The 16,925-nt window shown below is 37.9% G+C and overlaps 2 protein-coding genes and 1 non-coding gene across 4 annotated transcripts in view; 1 reads left to right on the forward strand and 2 right to left on the reverse strand.

Moving 5' to 3' along the window:
• The window catches only part of LOC115219174, a 170,231-nt gene that overhangs the window by 37,189 nt on the left and 116,117 nt on the right, over positions 1–16,925 (reverse strand). The window lies entirely within an intron of this gene.
• The window catches only part of LOC118765995, a 41,891-nt gene continuing 35,214 nt past the window's right edge, over positions 10,249–16,925 (forward strand). For both annotated transcript variants that reach the window (XM_036509003.1, XM_036509004.1), the window contains exon 1: positions 10,249–10,567. The gene's annotated coding sequence lies outside the window, so the exon portion shown is untranslated. The remainder of the gene's footprint in view (positions 10,568–16,925) is intronic.
• Positions 14,933–15,051, reverse strand: LOC115219581. Its single transcript, XR_003882336.1, has one exon. It is a non-coding gene; the product is annotated as a 5S ribosomal RNA (ribosomal RNA).

The raw sequence follows: 16,925 nt of genomic DNA on the forward strand, positions 1-16,925 counted from the left end.
AGTTATTAACTGATATTGACAACACTATTCATATATGATGGCATTACATGTAACTTTTTTTCCGACTTTTTATTTGTGACTTTGTTTAATGATTTACCAATTCTCTTTCTAATCACTACTGTCTTAAAGAGAGAAAAATATATTGGATACTGTAGTCTGAAAAATATATATATATACATATTTACGACGGGCTTCTTTCAGTTTCTGTTTTCCGAATCCACTCACAAGGCTTTGGTCGGTCCAAGGCTATGGTAGAAGACACTTGTCCAAGGTGCCACGCAGTGGGATTGAACCTGGAACCATGTGGTTCGTAAGCAAGCTACTTACCACACAACCACTCATACACCTATATTACGTCACACTTAATAGAAAATATGGCGCTAGTTGGTCATAAATGTAACAATTGTTTCTAATTTAGGTACAACGTCCGCAGTTTTTTGAGGAGAGGCGTTTAGTCAATTACATCGACTCTGAAAGAAATGAAAGGCAAAGTTGATCTCGGTGGAGGTCATATATGTAATAATCACATCAACTCTGGAATGAGGATGGTGGCAGAAACGATAGAGTATAAGACCAAATGCTTTGAAGTACAGACACCCAGACGTTATGACAAACTTAAGGTACAGAATTTTATGCTTAGGAAAATTAAAAAGTAAGGCCACTAATTTTGTGGAACCGTCTGTAATTTTGTCCTAACTGACACTCGGATGAATATATATATATATATATATATATATATATATATATATATATATATATATATATATATAGAGAGAGAGAGAGAGAGAGAGAGAACAATAAAAAAATGGAGGGGATCAATAGGTGGTTCATCAACTTTTAGACATATTATGTCAACTTATTTATTTATTTACTAAAATGACAATTACAAGAATATACATACATGCATAACATATTATGCTTTACATATAAAATATATTAATGTATAAAGATACCAGTAATTATTAAAATATAACATACAGGAATATAAATTGGGACAATAACTTACAGCTGTTTCAGCCAAGAGGCAAAAATACCTCATTCTACCTTTATTCCTCCAGTAGACTGAAGTAATAAGTAGATGGAATTGAGGTACTTGGGTGTTTCTCTAGGCTTCGTCAGAGATTTTATAAAGTACATAAGGTTAAGTTATAAATAAATATAATATAAATATATAAATATAAATATATATATATATATATTCAGCCATTATCCCCACCAATGTCTATCATCAACACCAACATAACCAGCATCAATACAGCCACTTCCATTAGCAACTCACTACTTCCTTAATGATCAACAGCAACACCAAGATAAACAATTCTATTTAAAATAAGGGACAATCATATGAGATAATATGGTACCCTAGAGCATTTTAAAAGTTAAATGAAAGGTTTTTGATCGTAGTCCAATGAAGATTGACTTGAGACAAAATGACAACAACAATACAATTAATAAAATCAATATGGCCACCGCCATCCCCAACAATACCCTTATCATCATCAGCATTACCACTATCATCGACGTCAAAACCAATACAATCAATAATTCCACCGCTACCAACCCGCTAACTGTTGAATAACTAACTGGCAACAACAACAGTAATATCAGCATGATAGGCTGTGTCTGTAGCTACATATATTGTACATCAATATAACAGAGTGTACGTGTATCGAGAGAGGAAGAAAGGGAGAGTGTGTGTGTGTGTGTGTGAGAGAGAGAGAGAGAGAGAGAGAGAGAGAGTCAGAGAGCAAGAGAGAAAGAAAGAGAGAGAGCATGTGTGTATATATATTTTCTGGTTCAAGTCAGAGGTGAAAGGAGCAAAGTGCCCATGAATCTGGTGACCCTTCAACTAACTGTAATTATGCAATATTTCTTTCCACCTCATCCTTCATTCTTTCGTCTGCTTATTCCCAGTTTTGCATCCATAAGAATAAAACAAACATTTTTTGCTCCCACAAAATAGTACTTTCCTAGCTCTATTTTTAAAACTACATATTTGTTGTGGATAACTATTGATTGCTGCCACAGTTTTATTTACTTGCAAAGAAGCTATCAGACGGAACTGAAGGCAGTAATGCGAAAAGGAACCGTAAAGGAATTACATTGATATTAAACTTGATGTTTTAAAAAGGCTCAATGCAGGAGAGAAAATTCAGTCACATTGCTAAAACATTAAAGCATGCAATGTCTATAGTGAGAATAATGCATGGCAATAGGGAGAAAATTAAGCTCAGTGCTCAAGAAGTTACTCTGTTAACTGCTCGGACCTTATTTTTTTTCAGAGCTAATGTGATACTTAAAATGGTACGGCTGTTGAGTGTACGGATAGAAGTTCAGACTCGATGTAAGGTGCTGATATGTACAATGGTAATTTAAAGAAATGTATGTATGATGATTTGCAGACAAGTGAAACTTAATAAAAACAAAAAAGGAAAAAAGAAAGAAAAATGAAACCGGCTCTGGCTCTGTTGTACAAATGTCTTGTTTTCAGAATTTTTGAATTAAAATCTTCCACCAAACCTTAGTCAAAATTTATGTTCCTAACACTAGCTTAATGATAACTAAGTTATTTTACTAAATTCTTTGTTATATTAAAAATTAATTGAAAGAAACACAGAGCATCTCAAAATAAATACAGTAATGAAAGGGTGAAGCATTTGAATTTGCAGAAGATAAATGAGTGGTGAAACTGCCAGTGCTGATAAATATGTTACTACTAATTATCCTGAGAAGCCGGAGGAAAAAAAAATGACCGATTGCTAAAGGATGTTAGACATCAGAGAAAGTATACAGTTTGATGAAATGCCACTTTTCTGGAATATATTATCAATACCATATCAAAAAATAAAACATCATTTTAATCTATAACTTTCGGTTCTCGAGAAGAAAAATCAACACCAAGATTTAAGTTTCCAAAGATCGTATCACGTTTCTTCTGGGAGGAAATCTCTCTGATGATAAAGAAATTAAAACCCCTTCTCATGTATCACTCTGAAACTCAAAGACTTTCAACTGTTACGCAAAGTACCAAGTATCTTATATTTTGTCAAATATCTTATAATGTCATAATTTATATATTCACCCATCCATCTCCGCCCACTGTTCCCGAGAGAGTTGTTGGGTATAATCCTCAGGCACTTCCTCCAAAGGGTCCTATCAAAAGCAACCATCCTTCTGGCTGAATTTTCAAGCGTGACCAACTGAGATTCAGCTATCTTGCTTTTGGTCTCAGGGATTTTGGTCCATCCTCAGGTCTTAAAATGGCTTATTCAGCTTTCCGTCTTGTGATTCTTTCCTGCGACATTATAATCACACATCTCTAGTACCGGAGCTATAACCTATCAACGTGGAGAAGTAGTGGCTCACCTTGGAGAGACTCCCTGATCTCTGAGCTACGCACTCTGTCAAGTAATATTTTTTACAAAATCATTTAGTTTTTTTTTTCAAAGTTGATGTGATTGCCAAACCAGCATTTCATATAGTGTCACAAATTTGTTTGCATCACTGTGTTTTATTTTCAAAATAACAACGCAGAAGACATTTTGTATGGTCTATTTATCATTGCACACGGAAGAGAATAATAGGATAAATGCATACATGTATCGAGAAAAAAAAGATGTAAGGAGCGAGTTTATCAAACTCGTTCTTAACAATTGTAGTAGTTTTGTTTTCTTTCTACTCTCTTTTTGTTTTTTTTTCCCAATAACATATATTTACTTTGCATTTCCGAATGAATAAACCCAAACAATTTTTTCTTATGAAAAAACATTGAAAGCAACTGGAAATCAGTAGAATATTGTATAGAAAGATAACGATGGCGAACAGGAAGAAGAAGAAGAAAGAGAAAAAAGTAACTGAGTAAGGAGAAAATCAATTAAATATAAAATAAAAAAATAATCCATAAGCCGATCCCCAAACCACTTGGTCTCAGCTTGTCATTAAACATTGTTGTTTATGCTCAGGGATTGTCTTGTGTCACTATCCACTTGTCTAAGTTTTTTTTCTTAAGCTTAATTACTCAGTCATTATATTTGAATTATGGACTCAATAATTTCCCTCTTCTTGTATTGATTATTTAACATCGTTGAAATCGAAGTAAACAATTGATTTTCTGATGGTGGAGTCAATAGCAGGTTGGTCTATCATCTGAAGGGTCAGCAGTTTGTATCTTGTCAACAACACTGCGTGGTGGTGGGATAGAGACATGTGACTGAATGCAGGCACGGTTGCGTGGTTCGCTTCGCCATTACGTGATTTTAAGTGCAATCTCACAGGACGTCTCTTTTAGCAAATACATTCCACTATAGATTCGAGTTGACGTGAAAGCCCTAGAAAACGAAAACTGCGCCAAAGACCACGATATGGACAACACCTGTTCCAGGATGTTAAACTGAATCTTCACCCAGTTTAACAGTACCACCTAGCCCTTTGGTGTTTTTAGCAAGGACTCTGTTGTAAGCATTCAGACCAGGTCTTCAGTCTAAAGATAACTTGATATCTTGATGTGTTGCTTCATATTGCAGCAACCAATGAGTCATAGTTTCAGCCTTCCTTTTCCACACCAGCGTCGAAGGCTACGTAAAAAGGCTGCGGGCATTGCTCTCCAACCTCATCACAAGTAACCGTCAATAGTCGGAAATAGCCATCACTAGTCACTATTCGGAAATAGCCATCACTAGTCACTCGTCAGAAGTAGCAATCACTAGTCACTAGTCGGAAGCAGCTATCACTACCCACAAGTAGCTGTACTATCTACAAAGAAGCTGTTACTAGTCGGAGGTAGTCATTATTAGTCACAGGTAACTGTCATTAGTCTGACAGTCTGACTTAGATCCAAGCATTTGTAATGACTAGGCGATTTAATACTACCATACAGTTCATTCTATCTTCTTCTCTAAATTGGTTTGTACGTAATAACACTGCAGAAGACAAAAACAGTAAAGAGAGATGTCTTGGTCAGTTGTCAGCAGCAAGATGGACAAGTTGCTCTAGCAATTTTGGTGAATTGTCTGAGACATCACTTGATTTGTCTGAGCTCAGTAGCGGTCAATAGTCGGAAGCCGCTATCACTTACCGCAAGTAATTGTCACGAGTAGCTATCACTTGTAAGTACTAATCACAAGTAGCTATCAGTTACCACAAGTAGCTATCACTTACCACAAGTACTAATCACAAGTAACTACCACTAGTCACAAATAGCTGCCACTAGTCTCCTTACTCAGTTTCTTCTTCTTCTTCTTCTTCTTCTTCTTCTTCTTCTTCTTCTTCTTCTTCTTCTTCTTCTTCTTCTTCTTCTTCCTCCTCCTCCTCCTCCTCCTCCTCCTGGTCGCCATCGTTATCTTTCTATACAATATTCTACTGATTTCCAATTGCTTTCAATGTTTTTTCATAAGAAAAATTCTTTGAGTTTATTCATTCGGAAATGCAAAGTAAATATAAGTTATTGGTGGGGAAAAAAAGAGAGTAAAAAGAACAAAACAGAAACAATTCATTGCCTTTTTAGCATTGAAAACTTGCAAACTGACGCTTGTGAGTTCATCTATTCTTGTGACCTGATGGATAAGTTTTGTTTAGCTACCTTGCACCAAGTAATCGATGTGAAGACGCATTCGTCATTGTGATTTAAAGGAACTCAGCCCCATATTATTTTCACATTGCATGTCACATAAATAAAAGCAGTAATGAAGCATGTTTATATTTTTAAGCGCGCCGGACAAAACGCTTACTGCCGTCTCTTCCGGCTCTTTGTGTTCTGAGTTCAAATCCCGCTAAGACCGATTTTGCTTGCCATCCTTTCGAAGTCGATAAAATAAGCACCAGTTGAGCACTGTGGTCAAGATAATCTACTTACCACCTCCCGTTAAAAAATTACCGGCCTTGTGCTAAAATTCTAAACCATAATTTTGTAATGCAAAAAATTGGTGAAGTCGATAGAGCAATAATGTAGATAGAATGCTTACTGCCCAGAGCAGCCCTTGTGTTTGTTGTACCCATCCCTTATTTCTTTATTGCCCACAAGGGGCTAAATATAGAGGGGACAAACAAGGACAAAGGGATTAAGTCGACTACATCGACCCCAGTGCATAACTGGTACTTAATTTATTGACCCTGAAAGGATGAAAGGCAAAGTCGACCTCGGCGGAATTTGAACTCACAACATAACGGCAGACGAAATACCGCTAAGCATTTCGCCCAGCATGCTAATGTTTCTGCCATCTCGCCGTCTTTTCTACCCATCCCTTGTACCCTAGACAGGCTTACAAAGCAGATCCAAAAGTCGCCCTCATGAAAGCGTCTTCGTTTGCATCACCCTAGCTACTCTACAGCGATGTTTCTGACGGTTCTTTGACCTCTGAGTTCAAACTCTGTCGAGGTCAACTTTGCCTTTCATCTTTTCGAGGTTTATAAATAAAGTACCAGTGCAAGGTGGTAGATTAGCAGAACTGTGAGAGCGTTTTGCAGTATTTACTTCCGGCTCTTCGGTTTCTCAAGCCAACGTCTGTGACGAAACAGTTATCAAGTTGTGTGATGCTGGTCCCTTCTTTTCTTTGGGTAAAGTTAGTAGTGGTGTAGAAAGAGGAAACAAGTAAACGCGGACAACTGCCTGTCTTCCATAAAAAGAAAACTTTCACTCTGTCCAGGAGAGGAACTTTCCCATCGTAGATCCATGGTTTCTTGAGATGCATGGAAGTTTAGTGGTTAGGACGATGCACTCGCGATCGCAAGGTCGTGGCTTTGATTCCAGGACCGGGAGGTGAGCTCTGTTCTTGAGAAAAAACATTTCATTTTCAAGCTGCCTCAGTTCGTTTAACTGTAAATGAATAACCCTATGATGGACTAGCGTCCAGTTCAGGTGGAATGCTGTCATCTTGGTCACTTATATGCCATGGAAACCGAGTAACGGACCTTATGAGTCCTGGGACTCGTAACAGTAACGTCAATGTCATATTCTTAAGATTATGATTTACAGAACTTATTAAACCATTCCTTATAAGTTAAAAATCTCTTTCATTTTTACTTCTACGCGACGTTTTGATAGATTTCATCATTGATTGTCATCAAGAGTTTTATTTCTGGACATGCACATAATACCAGACAAGATTCAAACAAGGAACCTTCATTTCAAAACTAAGGCTCATAGTATTCGTATCTGCTACACCACTGAATGCATGTGCTTAGATTGTTAATTCGAATCATCCCTGCTGGCAATCTACACACATTCAAGGACAGAATATTTACTGATTATCGGAGATTAAACTGATCAAAATAGTGTAGATGTAAAGATATAAAAATGTTTTATCTTTAAAGATGGAATAGTCCAAACAATCATAATCCTTTCAACTATAGGCACAAGGCCTGAAATTCTGTGGGAAGGAGCAAGTCGATTACATCGCCCCCAGTACTCAACTGGTACTTAATTTATCGACCCGAAAGGATGAAAGGCAAAGTCGACCTTGGTGGAATTTGAACTCAGAACGTAGCGGCAGACGAAATACCTATTTCTTTACTACCCACAAGGGGCTAAACACAGAAAGGACAAAGAATGACAGACAAAGGGATTAAGTCGATTATATTGACCTCAGTGCATAACTGGTACTTATTTAATCGACCCTGAAAGGATGAAAGGCAAAGTCGACCTCGGCGGAATTTGAACTCAGAACGTAGCGGCAGGCGAAATACTGGCATGATAGTTACCCCCACCATACAACGGAGAATTTGGTAGTTCGTATCTCGCTCAAGCATTATGTCGCATATTCGCAAATTCTTAACTCTCAATAGTTGGTCCGAAGCAACTTAAAATAAATACTAAAGACTAGTATAATTAATTCAGAGCTGTAAGCAGGGGCAGCCCTATAATATTGATGAGAGACTTTTTGACTTGCAACAATAATTTTGTTCTTTACTGTTATAGATGGCCATGGTGCGTGTTCTATGAAGTTGAAGGCGGCCAAGTTCAAATATCTCATGTACTGCAGTCCTCTGGTAGACGTAATACTGGTAGGAATCTCGAAAAGGTTTGGGTTCCTCTTAGAATAACATGCCTTCTACCCCAAGTTTTGCCTCTTCTGGATGGAACAGAATAATAACAGCCAGGTTAGCAGAGTAACGAACGCCATGGAGACCGTCGTAGAAACAGCCCTAATGGAGACCAATGAGGAGGGCAGCAGCACCATCAGTAATGAGGATGAGGAAGATGGTTTCCTCAGCAACATCACTCGGTTCTGGGAGAGCAAGATCTACAGGTCACTGAAGTCCAAGGCGCAAAACTTGGTGGGGACCTGGCTGAAGGTCATCTCAAAGAAGGTCCTGACTTAAGTCGCCTTTTTGGGTGAGCAGGTCTTGATTGACCTGTTCACCAAGTATATATTTCTTTACTACCCACAAGGGGCTAAACACAGAGGGGACAAACAAGGAGAGACAAAGGGATTAAGTCGACTACATCGACCCCAGTGCGTAACTGGTACTTAATTTATCGACCCCGAAAGGATGAAAGGCAAAGTCAACCTCGGCGGAATTTGAACTCGGAACGTAACGACAGACGAAATACGGCTACGCATTTCGCCCGGCGTGCTAACGTTTCTACCAGCTCGCCGCCTACCTGTTCACCAAGTATAACACCGCCATCCCATCCAGTGCTGCAGTTGAATGCCTATTCTCTATAGGCAAAGATATTTTGAGGGCCAAGTGGGCCACTCTGTCAGACAATCCTAACCCTAAAACCTTAACCCTAATCCTAAAACCTTAAAGCTAAACCAGTAAAAACACACGAACGATGTTATAAATAACAGTGACAAATGAAAAATACAGCGCCGATAGTTGTTGTTGACAAACAACGGCAGTAATTTTATTCAGCTGAATACACGTCATTGATTGGTTGAAATTACCGAAATACGACAACTTTAACGTGAAATAACTTCATAAATATAAGCCTTTCTCAAAAATGCTAAGAGTAAAAGATATTTTATATGACACATTCTACCAATGTCCGAAGTTTGAAAGTGTTTAGTTACAAAAAATTATTCTTTGAATCTGTAGATCAAAAGGTAAAGATCCGTAATTTGGGGATCCACAATAGTATTTTAAGGATCCTTAAAAAATTTGCTTTAGCTGTATGTATTTGTATATATTACATGAAACAGCTTGGTTTCTTTCTCTAACTACACAAGTGAATGTGTGATGAACAAAATATGGATTTTGAAAGAAGTATCTATAAAACTAGTTTTTAAACGTCGAATGGCTACGGTGGTCCACCAGAGTAAAATAGTTATCAAAGGGGTCCATAGATGAAAAGAAAATGGTTGAGAACCCCTGATCTAGATAATAAGTTCGTATTGTTTACGATAGTTATTGGTGCACTTAGCTATGTTACTAAATGTCTAAGTGATAATTTCGAAAAGTAAGGGTTTTCAGGTAAAGCAACCAGCTATCCCTCTCTTTACTCTTTTACTCTTTTACTCTTTTACTCTTTTACTTGTTTCAGTCATTTGACTGCGGCGATGCTGGAGGACCGCCTTTAATCGAGTAACTCAACCCCGGGACTTATTCTTTTTGTAAGCCCAGTACTTATTCTATCGGTCCCTTTTGCCGAACCGCTAAGTAACGGGGACGTAAACACACCAGCATCGGTTGTCAAGTAATGCTAGGGGGACAAACACAGACACACAAGCACACACACGTGTATATATATACATATATATATACGACGGGCTTCTTTCAGTTTCCGTCTACCAAATCCACTCACAAGGCATTGGTCGGCCCGAAGCTATAGTAGAAGACACTTGCCCAAGGTGCCACGCAGTGGGACTGAACCCGGAACCATGTGGTTGGTTAGCAAGCTACTTACCACACAGCCACTCCTGAATACAATCTGTAAATAATCTGTATTTGAAACAGCAAACGTGTGCAAGACTTTTCTAAAGTTCCACACGTAATCGTTTACCGTTTTTGTTATCAAAGTTTCGGCGATGGGGTTTTGTTTCTTTGTTAGGGACCAACTCCTTTGTAGGGAGAACTCAAACGATTAGAAAAGAAAGAAATTTATATATCCATAGGCATACATACATACATTCGACATGCATGCATACATACATAAACATGCAAATATAAATGTCCGAATCTGTACACACATGAATATAGTTTTATACACATATAATAGACATAAAAGGTTTATGAATTTCTCTCATACATAACGCAATTCAGTTCATCACTATAACTTGATCCAACCAGCCTCCATTCAAGCTGCCCATCGACAGCTAAAGAACAAACGGAAAAGAAATGTAGTCTAGATTGTCAATAGATCGATTGAAGTTTAATAGAAATCCAATCGAAACAACAGCTGTAGCCTTTTTCTCCTGACGCTTTTACATCAACATAGAAGAAACGGTCGAAATAAAATTAGCTGTCACGCATTGCTGTTCGAACAAACAAGGCAGCTGACAGCTCAAAATGTATTTTACGCTGTTATTACTTACAGTCAACACTAGTTATCAATATATTCATAACATGCCACAGGAGTTGGTCAAGATGCCATATTTTCTCATGTCTTTTCGATAAAAGATTGGCATAGGTAAGCTCCTTTTTCTTTTCTTGTTTATTTTATAACCCTTTACCTGTCCTGTGTATTACATGTGGTATATAGGATACATCACGATAAATGTATCAATTTTCTTTTTCAATCACCAGAGTAAGTTGGGACTCTTTTACTCTTTTACTTGTTTCAGTCATTTGACTGCGGCCATGCTGGAGCACCGCCTTTAGTCGAGCAAATCGACCCCGGGACTTATTCTTTGTAAGCCCAGTACTTATTCTATCGGTCTGTTTTGCCGAACCGCTAAGTTACGGGGACGTAAGCACACCAGCATCGGTTGTCAAGCAATGCTAGGGGGACAAACACAGACACACAAACACACAAACACACACACACACACACACACACACACACATATATATATATACGACATGCTTCTTTCAGTTTCCGTCTACCAAATCCACTCACAAGGCATTGGTCGGCCCGGGGCTATAGCAGAAGACACTTACCCAAGATGCCACGCAGTGGGACTGAACCCGGAACCATGTGGTTGTTTAGCAAGCTACTTACCACACAGCCACTCCTGCGCCTCTATCAATTTTCTTTTTCAATCACCAGAGTAAGTTGGGACTGACGAAAGAAAAACTTTATATTACTCAGAACGTATGAAACAAGGGCTAACTAAAAGACTGAAAACAAGAATGAAGATTTAGGGCAAACTTGCGTTTTTAAAATTATTAACCACCTTACTAACAATAACTCTGAGCACCTTTTCAAACTCCACCTTTCTAACACCCGTGGACATGTTTACAAAGAAAACAGCACAGCTCCCATGAATTTCGGAAACATTTTTTCATGCTAAGAGTTGCTGAAGCTTGGAACAAACTGCTGGCATCAGTTGTTAGTTGTCGGAGCACTGCATCCTTCAAAACTTCCATGCTTCCTGAGATTCGCCAACACTACACCTGATTTTCTCCCCTCCATTCACACGCAAGCAGGTATCTGACTCATACACTGTTCACTTCCCAGACATTTGTATATTACTGCATATGCTTTATACGCACTTTTGACAAGTTGTGGTGCACCTGAGCACTGTATACAATAATAATAATAATAATAATAATAATAATAATAATAATAATAATAATAATAATAATAATAATAATAATAATAATAATAATAATTATTATTATTATTATTATAAAAGTCGACTGTACTATTCCTCTGGACAATTTGTACGGTGCTTGAGAAAAAAAACATGGAAATCTCTCTGTCGAAGTTTCCTACCCTATTAAGAAATCTGGGTCCCTTTTCATATGAAGGTTAATGACCGTCGTCTGTGGATATTTCATATTTCCGGGCATCAAACTGCACTCTCTGACAGGCAATGCATGATTTTTATTGTAGTTATTTAGTATCAATTCTGCTCTGATCAAGCGAATGATGATCAATATTGTTCCAGCCGTGGCTACCTCGTCTGTTTGTCTTATATTTACAATTACGTTATTCATGTCACTGTTATTTTAAAATAGTGAAGGCACGTGGCTAAGTGGTTAGGGCATTCGGCTCACGATTGTAAGGTCGTGAGCTCAATTCCCGGCGACGTGTTGTGTCCTTGAGCAAGACACTTTATTTCACATTGCTCCAGTCCGCTCAGCTGGCAAAAATGAGTTGTACCTGTATTTTAAAAGGGCCGGCCTTGTCACACTCTGTGTCACACTGAATCTCCCTGAGAACTACGTTAGGGGCACACATGTCTGTGGATTGCTCAGTCACTTGCACGTTAATTTCATGAGCAAGCTGTTCCGTTGATCGTATCAGCTGGGACCCTCGTCGTCGTAACCGACGGAGTGCTCCTATTTTAAGATACTTGGTGTGACTACTTATCATTTCTAGCAAGGCGAGCAACACAATATAGAAGTGAATTAAGTTATGTAAATGCATGGAATATTAAGAGAAGAGAGTAGCATTAGGTCTTTTTTCCCCCGGTGCCGGATTTACAACTGGGCAAATTGCACGGTTGAAACAAAGACCCGTCCGTTGCTTTTAATTTTTTCTGTTAAACATAAATACAAATGTGCTGGAAATTTTCATCTCTCCCCTCTGTAAAGAAGCTTATATTACTGATGAATAAATAGGGTTAAAAAGATAATACTTAATATGGTTATGAGATCTGGCTTAGTGGATGTCTCAAAAGAAAACTGAATTTCTAATCAGTTACTATTACATTCATTATTATGCCTTTATGTCTTGCCAGTCAGACAATTGAAAGGTCAAAGGGAAAACATACTGGGTTACGTTTAGGACATTAGTTAACTTATTGTATCAGTTAACCCTGGGACGCAAAGAGGTTCCCTCGTAGTAGTGTAGAGTTGTAATGGATGGAGTGTGGCAGTTAAATATTTTAGATCCAGTTGTTCATTTTCTTGTATATTCAGAAGTTTCGGTGTATGGAGGAAGATTTAAAATACATTGAAACGTTACTTATTTTATTTATTTATTATTATTATTGTTGTTGTTTTTTTCCTTCTTTCTTTAAATTTTCTTCCATTTCTCGCCGAGTGTTTTCCGTACACCTAGGGCAGAGAAGCTCATTGTATGCATTCCTAGATTACACACGCAAATTCACAGGTAAAATATGTATTTAAATAAATAAATAAATTCATGAATGGATATTGTTTTCACAGCGATAATGCTCTTCTCAGTACATGAGTCGTTCCAGTTAACACTATTTGCACTTCCTGTAAGGATAGTAAGCCTGGTATCATTTTCAAGTAGGTTTCAGTACCTTTTTTTTCTTCTTATCATTCCTAGAGATCCTACAATCACTGGTACTGTAGTTGCCTTGAGATGCCACATTTTTTTCAATTTCTATTATTATATTATTATTATTATATTATTATTATTATTATTATTATTATTATTATTTGCGCAATGATAATATAACTATGATGCTATCAACAAAATCGTTCCAGCCATGATTATTTCATCTTTTCACGAGTATGTAAACAGACACTATCATATGTGTCCGTTTCTTTCAGAAGACGAGAGGGTGTAACGTGGGGGGATGTTATAAACTTCTACTAAAACACTTCTGAGAATATTTCCATTTATTGCGTGGCCACATATTAAGCCTATCATAATACAAAATAAGAAATCCACCAATTATCCGGATTAAGTTTTGGTCGGCACAGAAATATCCAAGTAAGTAGTATCCAGAGTAAGACATAAACAAAAACAAGGCAACGAAAAAGAAAAGCAATAAAGCTTTTGGTTGCTCAGGATATTTAGTAACAGCCTTTGTGTCAGCGCTTGCGGTTTCATTAGTCAACGTTATGTGAAATTCAAGCACTTCTAAAACCTTTCAAACCAGCCTTTAGTAGCCAAAAGATCAAAAAAAAAAAAAAAAAAGATCAAACTCGCGTTTGACCCGAGCAAAAAGAAAAAGAAAAAGAAAAAATAGTGTAATAGGTGTAAAACAACATGTAGTAAACGAGTATGAAAAAAAAATGCGCGCTGGCGAACGGGGGGGGGGGCGGGGGAAAGTTCTCGGAAAATTCACATCGGGGAATGTTCCGAGTCCTTTCACCACTTCCCCGTTCGTTGGCGAAATTTTTTTCCTTCATATTCGTTTACTACACATTATTTTACATCTAGTATACTATTTTTATTTTTCAATTTTTGTGACGGGGGTAGGTGGGGTGCGGACTCGGAAAATTCACACGATCAGTCTCACAGGATCAGAAAACCCAACGTTAACACCCGGTGACAAAAATGGAAAAAAAAAATAGTGTAATAGATGTAAAATAATGTGAAGAAAACGAATATGACGAAAAAAAATTTCGTCGACGAACAGGAAAGTGGTAAGAGGACTCGGAACATTCCCAATGCGAATTTTCCGAGTCCTCTCCTCCTCCAGTTCGCCAGCGTGTATTTTTTTTCATATTCGTTTACTACTTGCTTACTACTTATTTTTTTTTTTGCTTGGGTCAAACACTGGAGTTTGACCAAAACATACTCTTTTACTTGTTTCAGTCATTTGACTGTGGCCATGCTGGAGCACCGCCTTTAGTCGAGCAAATAGACCCCAGGACTTATTCTTTGTAAGCCTAGTACTTATTCTATCGGTCTCTTTTGCTGAACTGCTAAGTTACGGGGACGTAAACACGCCAGCATCGGTTGTCAAGCGATGTTGGGGGCGACAAACACACACATGCACATATATATATATACATATATACGACGGGCTTCTTTCAGTTTCCGTCTACCAGATCCACTCACAAGACTTTGGTCGGCCCGAGGCTATAGTAGAATACACTTGCCCAAGGTGCCACACAGTGGGACTGAACCCGGAACCACGTGGTTGGTAAGCAAGCTACTTACCACACAGCCACTCCTACTTACCACTTACAACACTTAGGTTTCCCAAGCGGTCACCCATCTAAGTACTAACTAGGCTCGACGTTGCTTAACTTCGGTGATCGGACGAGAACCGGTGCTTTCAACGTGATATAGCCGTAAGAATTATAAAGAGTATAGCTTCTTGAGCATTTGACTAAATTTTCTCCCTGTTGGTTACAATTAGCTCATACAGTAGATGTTGCAAATATAAATATTTTAGCAAAGTGGCTATTTCCCCCTCCCATAACGAATATTTGTAAAACATCAGTTTTAGTATCCAGTGTACTCTATTCACGGTTCATGCTCCAGTTTTCAGTTCCAGTTGAAATACTCTTTCCAGACATCCAAACAGCTTGGGGTAGGAGGAAGTATTATATGATTACAGTTAGTTAAATGGGTACCTTGTTCGCGGGTACTTCATTGCACCTGACTTCAGCCCTAAAAGCGTTACAGTGCGCGCGCACACACACTCACGCACATATAGGCGAAACAAAATATATTTTATCCGACTAACGATCATGGATTAACTATTGGGTTGTCCGGAAAGTTTGTGCCGATTCTTAAAGGAAAGAAAGAGGTCAATAAATACTTGCCATTACATTTTTAATCAACCAAATATGAACCATTTTGTTGCACAATGCGTCTCCATCTTTCCTTTAACTTGAAAGTACCCACTTCTCAGAATTGATGGCAAAGAATTCATCACGGTATCTTTTTTACGTCATCCAAGGAATTGAAATTTTTACCATTAAGACTATTCTGCAGTGACCTGAATAAGTGGAAATCTGAAGGAGTAATATCTGGTGAATATGGAGGGTGGGGTAACACATCCCAGCCGAGCTGCAGCAATTTTTGTCTGGTTCCCAAAGCATCAAGTGCCGAAAATGAACTTTCTCATCTTCCATTTTAAAGGATTACAGAATTAACACAGGTTATAGGAAAATAAACCTTCTTCCACGAAAAGATAGCTTAAACTGTACTCTAAATGGAGGTGTAGTTAAATCCTGTTTTATGGACTCAACCATGTTCTAAAATAAGTCGAAAGGTAAGCTACTATAAATCGGCACGAACTTTCCAGACAACCGAATATTTTATTTACATTTTGACTTTGAGTACTTTATTACAAGTGGCCGGAAAGTGTCTTTTCAACTTCTCGCTCATTCGAATATATACACTAGACTCACGGAGTATGGGAAATTCGGGCTATATGTGTTTCATAGCGAGTGGAACATGGAGAATTTGGACTACATGTTTCATAGTGAGTGGAACCTCGGAAGTGGTAAGAGGTTCCACTCGCTATGAAAAATATATAACCTGGATTTCCCATACTCCACTCCGTAACTCTAGTATTCTTTTCCGCACACTCAGCAAGATTTTTTTCTGCTCATCGCTTTTCGATAAGAGAAAAAAAAATCCATTTTTTATATTCACTATGGATTGCTCGAAGCTAACTCTCTTCTTACACCTCGATCTACGTATTGTACATTTGAGAACCCAGAGGCGTCCACAGCATTTTGACAATCTCCAGAGAAACAAGCAGTCAAACTGTTTATATACTCAACATATGCAGCAGTTACTCTATGAAGGGGTCCCTAATTTGCACACCGAAAGTGTTTAATACTATAAATATCAGCGGCCTGTTAATGAGGATCTTAGTCCACACAGTATATATATATATATATATATATATATATATACGTGAGTCGTCTAAGAGATCATAAGTCAGGAAAAAAATGCACTCGTACATCTGTCAGTAGAGTGGGTGTATTATCCGAAATGTATACTATTAAATATTAATTTCGGCTGATCTTACCAATCGGTTTCGCGCAAAGAATACAATGAAGTGTTACATAACAATCGGATTATATAACTTTACGATCATTAGAGTTAGCCGATATGGAGCAGTTGCCATATTCCCTTCCATATCGGCTAACTCTGATGAGCGTAGTGTTATATAATCGGATTGTTATCTAACACTCCATTGTATTCTTTACGC

The sequence above is a fragment of the Octopus sinensis genome, linkage group LG14 (genome assembly GCF_006345805.1).
Source record: "Octopus sinensis linkage group LG14, ASM634580v1, whole genome shotgun sequence".
Lineage (NCBI taxonomy): Eukaryota > Metazoa > Mollusca > Cephalopoda > Octopoda > Octopodidae > Octopus > Octopus sinensis.